This window comes from Falco punctatus (assembly GCF_963210335.1).
Source record: "Falco punctatus genome assembly, chromosome: 1".
Lineage (NCBI taxonomy): Eukaryota > Metazoa > Chordata > Aves > Falconiformes > Falconidae > Falco > Falco punctatus.
The window spans coordinates 9,004,520-9,023,633 of NC_137580.1; the positions used below are offsets into that span (position 1 = coordinate 9,004,520).

Sequence of the window (19,114 nt, forward strand, 5' to 3'; positions counted from 1 at the left end):
AAAATCTGCCACTTACTAAAGTGATGCAAAGTTATACTTTGAATTGTAAAGTTTTCCAAAAAAATCTTTCATCATCTATACCTTTTTAGAAATGTGTTTCTCCTGGATGAAGGCATAGCTACACTGATGCATGCATTTCTATGCTCTATCTTTGTAATTCATAGGTAAATCTGAAAGTCAAAATTACTTACAGCCCCTGATGGTGCCTATGTGTCTGCCCTCCTTCTTCCAGGGCTCTGGGTTTAGTAGGAACATGAAGCTTATGCTGAAACCTTCCACTGGCATCTGGTCATGTTCTTACACCAGCTGAAAGCCTTGATTCGAATTTTCAAAGCGGTTAAGGGATCAAGCTCCAGCTACATCAGAGAATGCATTTTGATCTATAAATCACAGAAACAGTGATATTTTTCAGGGAACACAGAAAGTAAAGATCACAAAAGCTAGAACAAAGCATGCAAGAGCTAGGGAGAATGCATTTTCTCTCTAAAGAGACGCAGCTCTGAAGGGATCCTCTGTCTTTCATAGGACACCAGATAAAGCAGGTCTGATTGCCTTTCAGAAGCATCATATGGCCCCATTTTAAGTGACAGAATACATTTTTGATCTCTAGCTCGATAATCCTCCCAGAAGGCCTCACCAACTGCACTCACAAACTAAAATTAAAAACCCTAGTCCTCATAAAGTTTTAGAATTAAAAAGGCAAAGGCATCAAGCCTTTAGTAATTTTATGAGTTATTATAAAGTTATGAGGTTATATGAAGCTAGGTGCTACTTCTTTACCACATCTTCTTGATCAACACCAATGAGAAGAAGCTTCTTCCTAGAGCCTCACAACAAAATGGGCAGTCTTGGAGATCAAAAATAGTTATTTGGTAAAAATAACACGAGTGACCAGAAGAACTGGACAATAGTCATTACTCGTAGAAAGACCCAGGTGCTGAGATGCTATTTCTAAAAACTATTGGGCACATAAACAAAAGTATTATTACAGAATGTGACATCACATTGCAAGCAACTTTCAGAAGTGGCCCATATGAAGTTGCATAACCATTAGTACACATCTCACCATAGCACTGGGATTTAAAATTATGTGACACTTTGATGCTCGTATGTTCTTTCTTCTTAAAGGACTGAATCTCTCCCATATGCCCAAATGAATGTAGCTGTCCCAGAAGTCTAGAACTTTCTAGCACATATCCTTTAAATTATAAAATTTACAGCTTTGAGCAAATGCCTGTAATGAAAGAGCAAATTCCTGTGGAGAAGGTAAGTGTTCTAGAAACAACATCAGATAAAAATGATGAACATGATTACTTGCAACCACTGAAACAATTTCTATGGAAAGGACTCCAAGTGGCTAGAAAATCTGATAGTGCAAAGGAAAAGTATGGCAAATTATTTTTAGTAGATATATTAATCATTTAGAGCTTTGAAATCAATGAAACAAGTCTGTAGAGAAAAAACCTAGTTCCACTGAAATTTAAAGCAATATTGCCACTGACTTTAATAAAGTCAGTGGGTGTCTAACATGATTCTGCTGTGTTGGGTTTATTATTTTGTCTAGACAAAAGGCAAGATCGTATCTGTAAGTCACATAACAGTTTTGTATCTATTAGGGAACAATAGTGCTAAGCAAAAAGATTAGAGATAGATTGCAGCAAAGATTTGGTTTCTTCTGAAGGCACATAACTATGCAAGAAAGATACACATCTATCACCTTGGAAGAGGCTTCCTGTGGCTCCATGAACAGAAATATTTCTCACGAGTTACACTTTAGCTGGCTTTAATGAACAACAAAGTTTCATTTTAAGCAGTTGGGAAATTCAGAATTTGCACGTTGGATTGTGCTGCCTTTTTAAGCATTCTAAGCAATCAGAAATTCATTAGCAACTTTCTTTTTCTCTGGGACCCAAAAGTTCTGAGGCAGGTATTAAATATTCCCATTTTCAAGCATTCAAGACAAATTCACAATGTGTTCCATATTTACTAATTCACCAAAGTTTGGTGGTCACTGGAAAGCAGACGTTTACATTACCAGGAAAGCCCTAACATCTGTGTTAGCTATGAATAAGTAGAGCTCTTCTAATACAAAAATCATTATGAAGGAATGAATAAAAAAAGACTTCAAAGAACTTAATAAAAATTAACCTGTTCTAAGTAAAGTATTTATACAGAGGTCATCTGAATGCTAATTCTTTCCATGAGATCTAAGGAAGCCTAAGGCTATATTTCCAGACAGTATATACCAGAAGAAAAATAACAGTTACATAAATTGTGTAGATTATTAGTGGTTGCCAAATAGACTCATTTGATATTTTTATGATCCAACTGTTTTCCATTTAGCCAGCAGACACTGATATTTTCATTCTGAAAAAAAAAAACCAACAACCCCAAAAAAACCAAACCCATAACAGACCAAATAAAATATTTTATACAGTAAAGCTGTTCTACCCTTAAGGTACAGAGCTTTTCCATATTGTTTCCATTTTAAAGTTTATTCAGATTATGAACCCCCGCTGACACTGATACCTCTAGTCTCTCTCTCCCTTCCCAATGCTTAAGTCAAATAGTTGGGTCACCACTTGTACTTTTACTTTGATTATGTGAAGTCCTTGTGGAAAGATACAGTACATTCTAAAACATCTTTATTTTACGGTCTGCTGTGAGCTTACACATTTGAATGCTTAATTTACAGACATGCTCAGGGAAGTGTTGATGCAAAGAAACCAGCTATTCATACATAACCCAGATCAAAGCGGTACTTCTCAGTAACACGTGCTCTATAGCATCAGTTAAGCTGAGAAAAAATCTTCCCCAAAACATCTGTAAGCAATTTAAATTAAATTTTAAAAGTCATGGCTGACTTTTGCATTACTTTGCCTTTCTGCCTCCTGTTTAGTTTGATTTTTGTTACCAAATGACCCCATGCCCTACCCACCGTGCTGACTACCTGAGTGATGGCATTGATGTACTCAGTGCTGCAAGCGGAGGCCAGCAAGCACAGTCTTAGACCTGGGCAGATGCAGCGAAGTCCTGGACATACTTTCAACTGACCAGAAGCCACATATGGTGCCAAATTCAGGCCTCTGTGCCTTGCCTCTCAGCTGTGCTCATTAACATGAGCTTGCCATGCTGTTGGCTGTGCCCACACATCATCAATCAGCTTTTAGCAAAGGCAAAGCAGCTTGCACCTGCCTGCAATACACTGCACAAAGTCTATCCCATTACTGACATGTCCATAACAGAAAATAAATGTGGAGACTCAAGTTAGATGCCTTTATGCAGATGTGATTCACCAGCTGAAATGCCTTTTTGGACCTGGGGGTCAACACAGTTGCAAAGAGGCATCAGCCTCCTCTTTGCAGGAGGAAGAACAAGGGTGCTGGAGCTCAGTGTGAGCAGACAGAGGCACAAGGCTGCAGAAACAGACATCTCATTTCTATTTACGGTATCTAGGCATTAAGATGTTACGCTGCACAGTTCTTGCTCCAGCATGTGAGAAACAACCACCTCTGTGGGCAGCCCTGAACCAGAGCAGAGAATGGATCCAGTATCAAATAACACACTCACCATTTTTTAATTAAAGAGGGGAATATTTTAGCTGGATCCCAGTTCGGTACACTTCACAGTATTGCTCTGGGCAAGAACAAACAGTGGGGATGAAATATTTTAACCTAATATTTCTGCCAAACACTTTTTAATGTTGAAAGACACCCTGAGATATGGTTTTGATTAAGTTAATATTCATATATTGTTAAAAGATGTGCTCAGCACTTTAGAGCTGCTCAGCATGCCAGACTAAGAAATTACTAGCAAAACCAAAGATTTTAGTGAGGCCACTGTTTACCAAGCCAACAGTAAACTCAATAATGATATTTTAGAGTAGTGAGCAACCTAACTCTCTGTGAATCAGGACTGTACATCGTTACAGGACACGGCACAGTCCGCTTAACATGAGCAAGGGCTAGGTAGCAAATCACAACAAATACAATAGAATTTACGAACAAATTTTGAAATGTCAAGACATTCTTTCACTAGCTCTTTGATGGACTGATAAAATGGTTGAAATTTGCTGTGGTTCTAAATGTTCTAGTAACTGCAGTACGTCAGGTGGATTTTCACATTTGCCTTGAAGTAGACTTTGGTTATATGACTGTCCTCAAAATAAGGGAGAGTAAAGTAAAAGCAAAGAAATACAGTTGACACACAGTGATGGAAGCAGAGTTTATGTGAAGCTAATATTGATTTAAGTAGTCTAGCTTCCAGATACTCTATTTCACTGTAGTTTTAAAAACAGAATAAATCCGAATTGTCTTGAATATATATATTTAACCCATACTTTTAATTCTATGTCTCAAATTTTGATCGAAGCTGAAAAGTAGAAATGCAAGAGACCATACAAAGTATGAAACCATCTTGCAAGCTCCCTTCCTCATGAACTGCCACTGACTTCAGTGAAATTATTATTGCTATTGATTGCTAGAAATTACTATTGCCATCTTCTGGTGCAATTGAAAATTGGAAGTTATTCTCATTAGAACATGTGTTGAGATTGCTGATGCTATCTAATGCTGTGAATGGTACTGTTCCTTTTGTAATCGAACATGAAGTGTATAATAGGTGTGGTTTTACTGTAAATAAATAGTTGTGTTTCTCCCTGAAGTTTTTTGTAAACTTGGTATGCGTAGAACTCAAGATGGGTCTTGGAAAACAGAAAGAGAGAAACAGTGATGGCAGATCAAGCTCGCCAAACTTCCACACTTTTAATACAATCCTTTGGGGGTAATTAAATGGTTTGGTATACTGTGTTTGGCTGAATTTCTAAGAATAATAGACGTTTCTGTATACTATTATTGAGAAAAATTACCATCATCCTCACCTAGATTTTCAAGGATTTGAACTCTGTACCAAAACAAAACCAAACTAGCTTACACCTTAGATGGGCAACAATCAAATGTCTGATGCTGAGAGCAAACATTCATCGTTCTAGGTTGAAAAGTAGGAGATCTTCAGGCACATTCAAAATACCCCTATGTAATTTTTACCCTCAGTGTGAAAAAAATAGGCCTGCCCACTTAAGAACAATCTGCTTGTCAAAATGACTGATAAAGATAATAAAACTCACCAATTCAGGAGTTAAATCTTTCCATATAAAAGGCTGCTAGAAGTGTAATACATACTATAGGGTAAAGGATATTGACACATTGTTAAGTATTTTATAAATATTGCAACACTTCATGGCTGCAAAGTGAAATGAACAAGTTTCAGCCTTGAAATAGGTCAATGAATATCTAGTCAGCAAGGACCAAATCACCAGAGAATTTGACATTATTTGGTGGCTTTATATCACCATGTATACACTTCCACATAAGTACAACTTTCACGCACCAATAACTTCGTGAAATTTTATGGCCTCCGTTATATACCCAAGGTGTTTTCAGGTTTTCAAATCTGCACATCTGTAAACTAATTACACAGAAGGGAATGAAAAGCACTCACTTACCTGCTTAAGGTTCAGTAGACTGATTTCAGAGTTTTCAGAGACTTAATTTCTGGACAAAAAATAAACACAGAACTTTTTCAAGAACCCACTGGGAGCTTTTCCACTGACTGCAGTAGCACTAAATGCATTATATATGCTCCTTTGATAATAGGTGCTACTACTTAAAGTCAATTCTTAAATTACTGGAAATGATTCAGCAATAAAAGGGGTTTCTATTGGCTCTAAGATTAAACACATAATACCCTCAAAGAACACTGGGGGGTGGGGGGGAGGAATGAAAGAGGAAATGAAGAAAAAAAAAATCACATAGAAATGAAGAAAAAAATTATAAATCGATCCCTTTTTTTCTTTCCAGATCTAATACCGGACTAGAAGATAATACAAAAAAGAGAGTCAATAAAATAGAGTCAATGGAGTCATTATTATGCTTGCCTATCCACAGTACATAATACCTTAATGTTGCAGATTCTCTACTGACCCAGAACAAAAATGCAATCTTTGTGAATTGTAGGCAGGGATTTATCCAAAACAGCTTCTCAATAGGAAGAAATCATGAGATAGGCAACGAGGTATCCAACACCGGCTCGTTTGAGTGAGACCCACTCAGCCCAGGTACTTCAGTTCTCCTTGGGACATCACCATGAGCTTTGAATGGGAATTGGCTTCCCTTTGTCCCACTGGCAAACCTAAAGAAGTAGCCAAAGGAGTTGGCTGAGCCAGTCTAAAATCCTTCCAGGTCCCCCAAAGGGCAGCTTTCTAACACTTCATTCTTTTTTCTTCAGCTGAGGATATTGTATTACTAAAAGACAGTGGGTGAAGCTAGGACATTTGGTTGTGTTCCAAAAAAACTGTCTTAGGTAGTTCTGACCCCATCATTCTCCATCCCTTCTCCTTCTCCTTCCTTGGTGTACTCCCACATGGTTGAAACATGTGCCTCGGGGAACTCCAGCCTTTCTTTGCGCAAGAGAGGAAGCAGTAAATTTCTAGAGAAGAAAGCCGAAGTGTGTCTATGCAGAATTACTGGTTGTAAGGCAAGAGCCTTGCAGCTTGAATTCGATTAACTACGACAGATAGATCCTTTACCTTCCATAAATTATGCATTATCAGGCAGCCACTTAACTGATACTCTTGAGTTTTAACCAAACTCCATTAGAACTGAAGAACAGAGCAAAGTTTTTCTGGCCTTCCTTTCTTGAACACTTTCACTCTAAGGCTGCTTCCAAATTTTATCTGCTAGCTGGCTGTGTATACTGCACACTTGCTGTTTAGGTCAAGTCAAAGTAACGGTTAACTCTGATTTTGTCTTGCTTATATTTCATAATTGTAACTTAAAGAAAATATAGACAATAAATTTTATTTTATAAGGTTATTTTAACCTATTCTGTATTTATTTTCAGTTTCAGGAATCAATTTCATTGCCTGAAGTGACAAAAAATCCGCAATTTTTATGTTGCTGATGTAATACTATTTATCTTGTCTTTCTTAATCCACATACATTTGTTATGGCAGGTGCTGTACTGGTCCTTTGTACCGTGGACAGAGGAGTTCCCATACGTCATCCCTCACTTCTCAGACACCCTCCCTGTTCTAGCTTAAACCTCTAACCAGACTATCTACCTTCTGTATTGACACCCCGGTCACACAATTGTTTGGGGAGCATTCATACAGCAGGAAACAGGTGTACTTAAGAATTTTTTTAAAAGGCATTCATTTTTTATTATTATTGAAGCAAATCAATTACTCTAATTTTAAAGTTTTGCTGGATTGGAGTAAACAATTACTATTGCCTATCATCTGCCAAAGACACATCAAAGAAAAATTTAAAACTCTCGTGGATGCCAAATATTTTGGCAGCCACCCACCAGTCTCTAAAAAACTTACTTAGTCCAGTCAGGGTTTTCTGAATTTAATCTATTAAATACACAATTACTTTCAAATAACAGTAAGCCAATGACTTGAACCCTCCAAAGCAGCACAACTGAAGTTGAAGACAGTGTTGCTGGAAGAGGTCTCCATTGCAGCAAGGGCTCCTGTGAGTGGAGCAAGACACCAGTGAGCTGGATGTTTAACACATTCAGAACGAAAGGGAAGTTCCTGTACAGACCTTGAAAAAGTATTTGATTTTCTGTATTGTGAACACTTCATTTTCTACGAAAGACTGATAAAAATTGGTTACTTTCCAATACCATTTCAACATGATTTTTTAATAGAAATATATGTTTCTGAGATGACCTGGTTTGAGTGTCTTCTTGATTCCAACACTGACAATGCAGGTAATTTTAGAAGAGTATTGTTACTTCCCTGCTTCTCAGGTTGCCCATATATAGAAAGGAAAAAATAATGTCTGTTTTAAATACCTTGAGATCTATGGCTGGGAAGTGTTCCTGGTAAGCAGTTATAATTTAGAAACAACAACAGAAAAGTTTAAAAACAAAAACAAAAAAACAAACCAAACACCAAAACTTCAGCACTTCTCAGGAGGATTTTTTTGTTACTATTCACTCACATGCATAACAAAGTATGACAGCAGCAATGGGGAGGTTTCTTTGGGATTTTTCTTCCTGCATTGGTACACTTACCATTGGTTTTTAATTGGTGAGTAATTACATTACTCACTTTCTTCTACATTTTCTACTTAATTTCTAAGAGATTTGTTCTCCTTATATATTTATCATTTTTATTTCTTCCATTTTAATGACCTTTCCCTTGCCATTAACCTTTTCACTGATGTAAAAGAGCATAGACTAAAGTTCTGCATAAAATAAAATTAAACAAAAACTTAGTACATAGAATTGTCTTTGTTACTAACATACAGCATGCTCTAACTAAATTTGTCAGAATCCTACTCCTTTGCCAAGCTCTGGCCTAAAAATCATTTTCCTCCACCCCTCACCAGCACCCTCTTTCACTAGAAAGCATAGGCAGAAACACGGATTTCAAAGATAGACCCCTAAGGTCTGTGAAGAAGATGCACATCTTCCTCACGCCCCTTAGAAACCCCAGCTTTCTCATCCATTCACAAAATCAGTGATTTAAAGGAAGGAGTGGGAATTACCAAGGCTTTAGACATTTGGAGGGTCTAGGCAGAACTTGGCATTTCATTTTACTTCACTCATCTCTTGCACTGAACAGGCAAAGGCAGCTAAGGTGAGCAGAGGAAGAAGAGCAAAGAAGTTAACCCTGTGCTGTTTTCCTGTTAAGAAAGGGCCTATGTAGCATTTTGATAGCCTTATGAAGAAAGGTATTTGGGATGCTCAGGGCATGAGGCTGAAAAGAGACAGCAGACTGATGGGGATTTAGGAGAAATTTGCTAGCACACGTACACTGCCTCCTCAACATCTTCCCAAATCTCCCCTGGTGGCCAAATGTAGTTTTCTCCTGGCATTTCTATTCAGAATAGCTGCTTGAGGACACAACAAATGGAGGACAAAAAAATCATGGTATCATTTGTACTCAAAGGCAAGTGGAATTCCATGTGGGAAAAGGGGAAAAATGCAGGTGTTTGGGACCTGAAAGACAAGAAATAATTTACATACTTGCTGCTGCATGTTGCTGCGCGTTCCTCCCTTCTCTGACTGTTGAAGTGGCTTCTCACACCAATACCTCTTAAACCGTCTATTTAAAGCCTTTGCCTATTAGTGAAAAATAAGTTTTGAGGAAGCATTAAAATATTTTGCTACTTAGCTGGTTCCAGATTTTTCAAATTGATTGGAGAATATTTCACCATTCTTATCAAGGCAAGCACTACTTTGTGCATGACAATAATAAATGAAAACAAATCCTCTGAAATAAGTTACATTTTTAAATGTTACATAAATATAGCCTGTGTGGTCTTTTCTTTATAAAGAAGATTCACCACAGCTAATTTAAAAGGAGTTTTGTTTGTAAAACATCTGGAGGAGTGTGGATTTTTGCTATGCATTCAACGGTTGTTCCTATCACTGTAAAAATAACTTTTTTTCACAAGCTTTTCTGGCTTTATTTTCCTGAAAGTCGTATAATCTTTGTCAAAAGTAATGTTACATTCAAACAAATCCTTAGAAAAAGTGATAAATATTTTCTGTATTACTATATTGCTAAAAAGAAGATACAATGTTCATCAAAGAAAACATGGCACATAGGAAGTCAGCTGCATTTTCAGTAACGCCAGTTGCTGTTCTGCACATAGAAGCCTTGTGAGTTTGGTGAGTTGAAGGGGCTGGGTGTGGGGGTGGGTGCAGGTTTTGTTTCTATGAAGAAATGTATAGATTCATGAGAAGTCTCATATTAAATTCTGTGAAAGGAGGGTTGCTTTCCTTTGGGGTTTGGTGGTACAGTTGTACTTAGAATGTTACTAACTTGTGGTACTGTAAAATGATATTATTATGTAGAGTAGGCTTATCAAGAGACATCAATCCTTTCTACAGGTAGACTTTGCACAGTAGAAAAAATACTGGGTTTGGTGCAGGGGAAAAAAAAGAAAAAAGGAACATTTCCTAGCCATATTGTGACTGTTGATGCTATCTCCCATAAAGAAATATATTTTTATCAGGCACTATTTTTTCAGTAAGGCAAAGCTTGTAAATAAAATACATTGATAGTTTCAATTTAGAAATAAATATTGACAGCTAATAAGTGCCTGGCATCATGGGAAGCAGAACTGAAGCAGCAATAATCACATGAAATTGCAGTTAGAAAAAATAAACCACAAGAGAAGACAATGAACACGCAGAGTTAATATTCACTATAATAATTAACAAACACATTGCAAAAATGAGAGAGAAAAAGACCTTGTTTCAATATAAAACAAGCACAGATGTTTCAGGACTGACAATATTAAGTGCATCTTCAGTGGCAGTAAGATTTATGTGTGCTTCCTGGTAAATTTCTCATCACTTTCAGTCCAAATTGTTCTCTTGTGGGCCTATTTCCACAACCATAAGATTATTAAGAGTTTGAGTATTTCTCATTTAAAAAAAAAAAAAAAAACCAAACAAACATTTCTTGTGATGTGACATAATTCCCTAATCAAAGAAATTCTGTGTTTATGGGTGTGTTGCTATGCCTTTCCACCACAGCTTCAGAAAGAGGGACAACCTGTTTGCTGGCTAGGGAGGAAAAGGAAAAAAAAAATCAAAAAACAACACTAGAAACCAAGAAAAAACTCCAAACTTTTTGTTCTTGTAACAGTTTCCTCATCCCAGATTTCACAGATTTGGATTCTCCTTGGCTGGTTGCCCAGTCAGTAATGCCACGAGCTCTTTGATGTTCTCCACAGAAAGTATTTTGCATCCTCTGCAAATAATGCAAGCTCTGTTTTACACATCCCTCCTCCTTTCCTCTATCTTTATTTGGGATGCTGTCATGTGCGTTGCATTAACCAATTATGGGGATGAGGATGGAAATTTTGGCTGAGATTTATTTTTTATTATTGACTGTTCAGAAAAGTTGGCTGGTTTGGGAATGGTTTTGCCTCCTCCTCACCAAGAATCCAAAAGATCAACTTGGCCAAAAATTTTCTGCTGCAGTGTGGGACCACTGCAGACACCAACTATGTGGCAAGCCCATGTCCTTCATGTGCTTAGACTGAGAGTCAGAAAGAGAAGTCTTTCGCTTTCCAGTCTTACACACAAAAGAGCAGTAATAAGAAACAGTATAAGTGAAACCTAAAGGCAGAAGATCAGGAGTTGCCCTCTGCAAGGCATTAATATCGCCCAAGTTATCTGCTTGTTGTTAGATGTAGCGTTAAAGCAAGCTCTAGGTTTTTTGGTTTGTTTGTTGCTTTTTTAAAATTTTTTTTCCCTCATCTGCCATAAATGAGACCATATTTCAGATAAAACCACTCATGCACCTTTTTTATATACATATATATACACACATATATAAACCAGTATTTGTTTTCCCTTGCATTACTCCCATCAAACAAACACTTTTGCATTGACTAAACCAGTTTCTTCCCCTTCCTATGCATAATATTTTCTGAGTTGCATGCAAATCTCCACTAACTGATTACTATCAGCAAAGGATAAATCCACAACCATCAGATCCAGGGCTTTGTAGCCTACCATCGCCTTCTACTTCTATGGTTTTAAAACCTACCACTCCTAAAGCACAATTGGAAGTCTAGTTTAATTAATCCTTTACAAAAAGAAGCCATTGGTTTGCTCCAACTTGTTTCATAGAGTACAAAGAATAAAGCCGAGGCCATAATCTCCTGGTTACCACAACACGATAGCGTGCACTTACACCGGGCCATGTGGCTATCATCTAATTGTACCTTGTAAGCGTGAATCTAAATGAAATGTTTCTGTTTGTGGATAGCACGCACTGAACAATGAAAGTACCAGATGATCATTCAGCAAACTGTTATTACATTAAAACTTTATAATAACAAGCAAACTCATGCTGACAAGCAGTCCAATAACATTCCATCATTCATCATAATTAGGAGCTTGTGATAAATTTGATGTTCTTCTCTTTGTATATATATCCCTTTTAAATGTACTTGCTTTCCTTTTAAGATTTAGCTTTCTTTAGAGATCATTAGTCATTGTGTTCAGACAAGGAAAATAGAGAACATAAACAGCAAAACTTGTTAACTCTTCCATGCAGCTTGCAAATGCAAAGACAACATGTAACAATTAAAGGTAGGCATTTCCCAGAGAAAAAGGAAGATTTCTAAATCCTTTAAAGTTATAAAGGATTGATGTTCTTTTCTTGGTATAGAAGCTAAATAATTTGATAAATTATTCAAATAATTTTCAGAAATATTTGTTGACTATAACAGAGATTCCACCCCATGAGGAGACATCAGACATCTACATTCTTTTATACCAAGCCACCTGGGACCCATTCCTTGGAACCAACAGTATTACTTATTTATCAGTTTATTGGGTGCTATGCAGCCTAACCCAGAAACTGTATCATCAGCAGATCTTAGGATGACTTTTAGGAAGTATATATTTGTGGTAAGAATAAAGTTGTGGAAAGTATTTTGAGAAGATATTCTCAAGTATCAAATGTAAAAGAAAAAAAAAAAAAAAAAAGGAGGGAAAGTAAAGGAAAGAAAGAAAAGGAAAGAAAGAAAAGAAACAATATAAAAATGTTATATATACACCCAATCTACAAAAGCTGAGGAATCTGGCTTGTGGGGGAGACACAAATCCCTAGTCTGTTGGGATCCAATCTTTGTAGAATCAATTTTCATGCTGGATTAACTCCTGATGATGACTTCAAAAGGACCAGGTTTTCACCTCAAGTGTTCAAAGTGAAACTGAAAAGAAAAAAAGCCCACACAAGACTCCCCAACCTGTTTTTGATGTGGAATGTGCTGCACAGGATGACTGGGACTCACTGAGCAGCCCTGATCCTCTAATCTACATTGTTCAAGGAAAGGACTTTGAAATGCATTTTGTGGTGCAGATGATTATGTAATCTGATATACCCTTTTTTATTATTTAACATATAATCATCAGATTCTGTACGAGAGAAATATAGCCAAAACGTGTGGGGTAATGTCTTATTTACAGCATCACACAGATTTGCAACGATAGGTCTGATGTGTACTCTATGTGTTAATCAAGTGTGCTCTGTTTTAGGGATAACTTACATATGTTATACTAATATATATTTTTATTCTTAAATACCTCGTTCCACAGTTTTTTGTGTACTTCAAGCTTTCTGCATTTTATTTTTCTTGTCATGTTTAAAGCAATATATCAAGCTGAGCTTCATATTTAAGTCCAAATATGGAACAGGTGCATCTTTATGTTTTGACTAGGAAACATCAGGCTCTCTATCAAAAGCTGATGAAAATCTTTTCAAAATGGAGTGCTTGTTACAGGGGAGCAAATTACAACAACAAAGCATCACATTTCCTATCCTTTAGCAAAGCAGAGGCAGTAATGATCCTTCTTATGGTAAGATAATACTTGTCATGTGATGTTGCAATAACTTTGCTTGGAGGTGCTTTTTTTTTCATTTTTTACCACCTCTTCTGAAAGGCTACACAATGTATAAATTAGGTATTATATAATAGTTTCGGTGAGTGGAGTTCAAACGATGCTCAAAATCAACACTGAGTCAGGCAACAGAGAGTTCATTTCATCTCAGGAGAACATCACCAAAGAGTCCAACCAGAAGTCAAATGGATACCTAAGGATGAAAGGTGATGATAATCTTGAAGACTAAATGAAGAAATGTTTCAGACCACAATTCTAATGAAATGACAAAGTTGTTTCCACTTTGGAAAGTGTTTTTGACAAGGCTCTGCATTTGAGGTTAATGTCTGTGTCTAAAGGGCAAGCATGGAATAAGAGAAAAGTTGGTTCAGAAAATTACAGACCAAATGAGAAAAAACAAATGAGTATTAAATGGGTTGGCAGAACAGTAAATAATAATGAATCACAAAAACAAATATTTTTTTCATTTAAATGCTAATATCACCTTTGTCTTCTAGAAATAAAGAAAATTAATAGGAGCAACATTAATGTACTTAGATCAAACTCAGCAACTTGTAGCTACCAGCAGGATATTTACCACTTTGTAACCAGACGGGACATTTCATAGCTATGTAATTGCACAGCTCTTTGTGCTGAACTAAACAACATCCCACAGTTGTTTCTGTTGCTGGTTTGCTCTACTCCATTACCCCAGGGTGAAGCTGAAACATCCAGGAGTATAAACAGGGAAACAACAGCATTCCTCCTTGCGGGGGTACTTCAGCTCAAACAGCATGTGATTTGGTACAGAGTCAAACACGAAGAGCTCCAAGCCCAGCTGTGTGTCCTCTCTCACCCAACAGGCTCTGCTGTGGATGTTCAGGTGCATCTTCACCAAAATGATGGTGTGGATGGGAAATACATCTCTGTTCAGAACAGATGCGATAAAATAACCTGTTCTGAGCTGACACTCATCATGCTAACGTTTCTGAAATTTCTCCTAGATCTTTGCACCCAAGTTGTTTGGCATCTGCAGTCAACTTAAATGCTGGTAGCTACAGGCAGAGAAATACGCCCCCCATCCTCCTTGACTCTGGTCAACACATGCAGATATGCCGCTAAAAGCTGCCTTTTAAATAGCTTCTGTTTAGGTGTGTGAGAGAGGAAGAGTTTGGGGGCTGGGGTAGCTGTAGGAAAGGGAAAAGCAGAACATAAGAAATGGGGTTTCAGGTATCACCATATTGCTGAAGAAATGAACTAAAATATGTGTAAAGTTATTGCTGTGATAAATTAGTTTTCACATATTTATCACTAAGTCTCTTTTCAAGCCAGTATAAAGTTTACCAGGCATATGCACTATAAATGAAGCAATTTTCCTGTTTTAGGATTTACAGGAACATACTCTTTACCCACAGGCCCTGACAGAACTAAGTAGACAGACTCATGGCTCCCTTGTGATGCAGGTTATCCCTCAGCAAATGAACTGCAGCAACATTTGATTTCTCACTTACAGGGTCTGGGCTCATCCACAGATACACAGAAGCAAATACAGGGACCCTCGGTGCAACCCAGCACTCCCCCCTTCCCATGCTTGCACAGGTGGCTGGGCACCAGTGGGGCCACTCCCAGGCTCTTCCCAGGCACAGCAAAGAGGTGGCACCGAGAGGGGACCTTCCTCATCTGGAAGCTGCTTAGGAAGGGCACAGTCATGTCACACTGCTTGGCGTGAGAGGCTGCCTGACGGGTGAAGACAGGGAATGGCAACGGAGATAAAAAGTGTTCCCCACGTGAAAGCAAATCCCAACGCTTCCCCATCTCTCTCAATGTAGGAATACAAAGGTGTGCTATGGAGCTGTGCTTAAAGGAAAAGTGTTTTCAACCAACGCACGCCTGCAAGAGCCCACTGCTACAAGGGCTTGCAGGGATTTAGACGACCAAGGGGTACAGGAGAGGATGAAATAACATCCATATGGACAGGCTCAGTGGTGGCTGTTGCAGGGGTTAGCTCAGGTATAACTTCTGCCAAGGGAGGTCCCTGAACTGCTCTTTGCCATCACATGGCAGGTGAGAGACAAGAGACTAGAAAGAAACAAACAGAAAAGGACTGTTCAAGGGGAAAAAGATCACTTTTTACATGCCCTCTGGGTTTGGGTTGTTTGCTGGTTGTTTTTTTTCTTAATTGCTTGAGCCTATCAACTGATAAACATGAAAATTAGGTTACTTAGGTCTTTCTTCTGACCTGGTAAGGGAGCTCTTTATGTATTTCATTACAAAAGTATGATGCTATACCACAAAAAACTCTGTTGTCAGGAAGAGATTAAACTGCAAACCAAAAGCACACACACACTAAAGTTTGAATGTTCTCATACAGTACTTTGGATTAAAAGAATTTTAAGGTAACCATTTATGCAAGAAAACCTATCTATAAACTCAACTAGCATTCAAAGCTTGTTGATAAAAATGTACCAATAGGAAATTAAAACTATGGCCAAAAAATTTTTTTAACAGTGGTCCCAAATTCATTGTACACATTTGTGAATCTTACATGTGGACATAGGAGCACGCAGAGTAACAGCATCACATTTCCAGCACATAAGGGATTGAGTCCCAAATTCTTGCTGTGTCTTCTCACTGTGATGCCTTGGTGTACAGTGTGCATGAGAAAGAGCTCATTATGCCCCCCATGATCCCAAATGCCCAGCACAGATAACAGTCTAAATCATTTGTTCTCTTTAAAATAATTTATTCATAGGTAGGAATATGAAAATGTGCCCTTTATAAAGTTTATCTGTATCTATAGCAAACACAAATTAATTCTTCATCTTCAGGACAGGGAAAGTTTGACTAAGGCATTTGGGATTTTTTATTAACCTCCATTAATTCAGTAGTCTTACCACTTTGATAACAAATAAAAATGGATGGCTAAGAAGTTTCTTTTTATTAAAAGGTGTGAGTGAGTGCAATTAAACATGCCCTACATATCTCAAGATATATTACATATTCTAATATAACTCCAGGGTTAATAAGGAAGTATGTGAAGTTTATTAGTCTGTTGACTAGTGATCACATACAGCAGGTTATTTCTGTGGTAGGTAGGAGTAACACACAATGACTCTTCTTAATTTCCCTCCCAGTTTTGATTTTATTTTTGGCATTTCCACAGGATCCTGAGATATCCCACTGCAATTTTATTGTAATTAGATCAGTAAATAGGATGATTAAAGTATTTCTCTTTTTTTATGGTATTCAATGAATTGCCTAAAGGTCTACAAATACTACATACTACTATATGAAAAAACATTGAAATCTGTATGTTTTACAAACATCTGCAAAACCCTTGTACTTCTGCTCATTTTCAATTCAGAGAAACCTAATTTTCCTTTAATAGAACTATTTTTAAGCCAGTGTCTCAACTGCTTAGTATCAGTCCTCACTAATCTGAATTAAAACAAAAATTCTCACCCAAATTTTAGTAGTTTTAAGTTCACCTGCTTTCAGGACCCATCAATCCTTAGCACATGAGAAATAAAATAGTCTAGAATCTGACCATATAAACCTTTAAAAGTGAGAAAAAAATGCATAAAAGAACTGGGGACAAAATGCCAGGCCACACTATTTATCATAACACTATGAAGTAGGGAGAGGGGATACCCCCCCAACCACCCCATGAGAATACATCAGATGATGTAAAGAAAATGGATACAGTATGCTGCTAATATTATGACATTGAAGAAAGCATGCACACAATGTTATGCCATTTAAAAGCTAAGTCAAGATAAGCCTGCTTTATGTGTCATTTAGAATGAATAGACTATATTAATATACTGTCCATATTTTAAAACTACCTCTAAAATAAAATGAATAATGCTTTTGCTCCCTGCACAAACCAAACTCCTTTATCTGCACAGTAAAACCAGAGTACTGAGTCAGTTAAAAAATAAAGCTCCTTAGCTTAGATAAAAATTCAATGAAGAAAAATCATCTCTCATGATGAAATACTGAAAATGAATTATTTTAGTTGCTTTTGCTCCTTGCTAGAATGCTAATTATAAAAGTGTTATTTAATTTTTGGAAAAGATTTGTTAAATTTCAAAACTTAATGTGAGTTCATCAAACATGAAGACTCCCAAATGTTTGGTGCTAAATTTAAAGCTCAACCCCTTCTTCTGAACCAGTTTTCTGCAGACATCCAATATATGATAGCTTCTTACCTCACACATATATATGTTTCTGCATATGTTTTAATAAGCCTTTTGGGGAGGGGGGGTATTTTTATAATGAAATATGCAACATCACAACAATAATTAAACAGAAGTTAGCTGAATTTGAATGCAATGACCAGGTAATCTGCATTTTCTTACCACCTGCTGTCATTCTCTAAGTGAGCTACCCCAGGTTCGCTGCTCCCGTTACTTATTCAAATGAGACAGATGGACCAAGGACCCTGGTGTTTGCTGGTGGGCATTGCCTTCCTGGTTGTGGATGTTTGCTTTTGTCTGCAAGTCCAAAGTTCTTGGCCAAAGCTAGCAATGACTCAAAGACCTATGACAGAAATAAATAAGCCCATTACTTTGTAACAATCAAAAAGACTGTCATAAATTGCTGCAATAACCCATTCATTCAAATTATCCATGGTCATATTGCAGCTTAGGACTGCTCAAAAAGGTCTACTGACGTATTCATCCCCTCTAAAGCGCAAGCAACCAAGGAACACCATTGCTTTTACAATAACATTCAACTTACTCTATTTTTTATAGAGAATCTGAACTTATTACCCTTCATGTTCCAAACTGAATATACAAACAGTTCTCAAAAGAAAAATACCACATTTTAAGGTAATTGATGTGGGTTTTCCTCTAGGTTCCGCACACACACACACACACCCCCGCCCCCGGAAGCCTTTTTCTGCCCTTTTCTTTTTGACATCAGAAAAACAAATGAAAAGAAAGTACCTCAAACCCGAATTAGTTAAGACTGCATTTTCTTTAAAAAAATAATCATATTGTACCTCCAAATCTCTCTCTCAAAAAAGAATAAGAAAGCTCTCATTTAAGCAACTGTAATCAATACTAGTAATAAAAATCATACATTGTTTAAGTATTATTTCCACAAGCAAGTTTTTTCCCTAAATATGTAAAATAAAATGCTACCTATGAAGTAATATAGTAATTTCTAGTATTGATAAGAGTATCTGTCAATAGAGCTATGAGATTATCTTTGATTTACTGAGAGACATTAAGATACTAAGATGATCAGAGAACTGATACTAATGGGCCAGCAGAAAACACTACAGCTAACAGTAGGTGTGGCACAGCTGGTATTCATGGTCCACCAGAAAAGTGAAAACATGCAAATTACATATTTATATTTACATCTATACATTATTCCACCAGAAGGCTTCGTGGGAAGTGCTGGACTTTAATTGAGAGTAACTCATTGGACCCTACATGTTCTCATTACCTCCTGGCCATCAAAGGACTGCTGTTGTTAACTTAGACTTTTTATATATTCCTCTTATTTTGTGATGACTAGATGGTCTAAAATCTCATTTGAAATCATTACATTTTGGACCCTCAATTTAATCTCATTGCTACACCAATCAATTTTTAATTACATACTTCCATCCTTTCAAGATGGAAAGCATTTTTAAGCAGCTCATTAGATCTGTTTTGTTACATGGCAAAGAATTCAA

General features: G+C 37.1%; 1 long non-coding RNA gene across 1 annotated transcript in view; it reads right to left on the reverse strand.

The window, feature by feature from the left end:
• Positions 1 to 19,114, reverse strand: part of LOC308068377 — an 81,693-nt gene that overhangs the window by 22,798 nt on the left and 39,781 nt on the right. The window contains exon 2 of the long non-coding RNA XR_013929945.1: positions 192 to 17,964. This is a non-coding gene — a long non-coding RNA (uncharacterized lncRNA). The remainder of the gene's footprint in view (positions 1 to 191; positions 17,965 to 19,114) is intronic.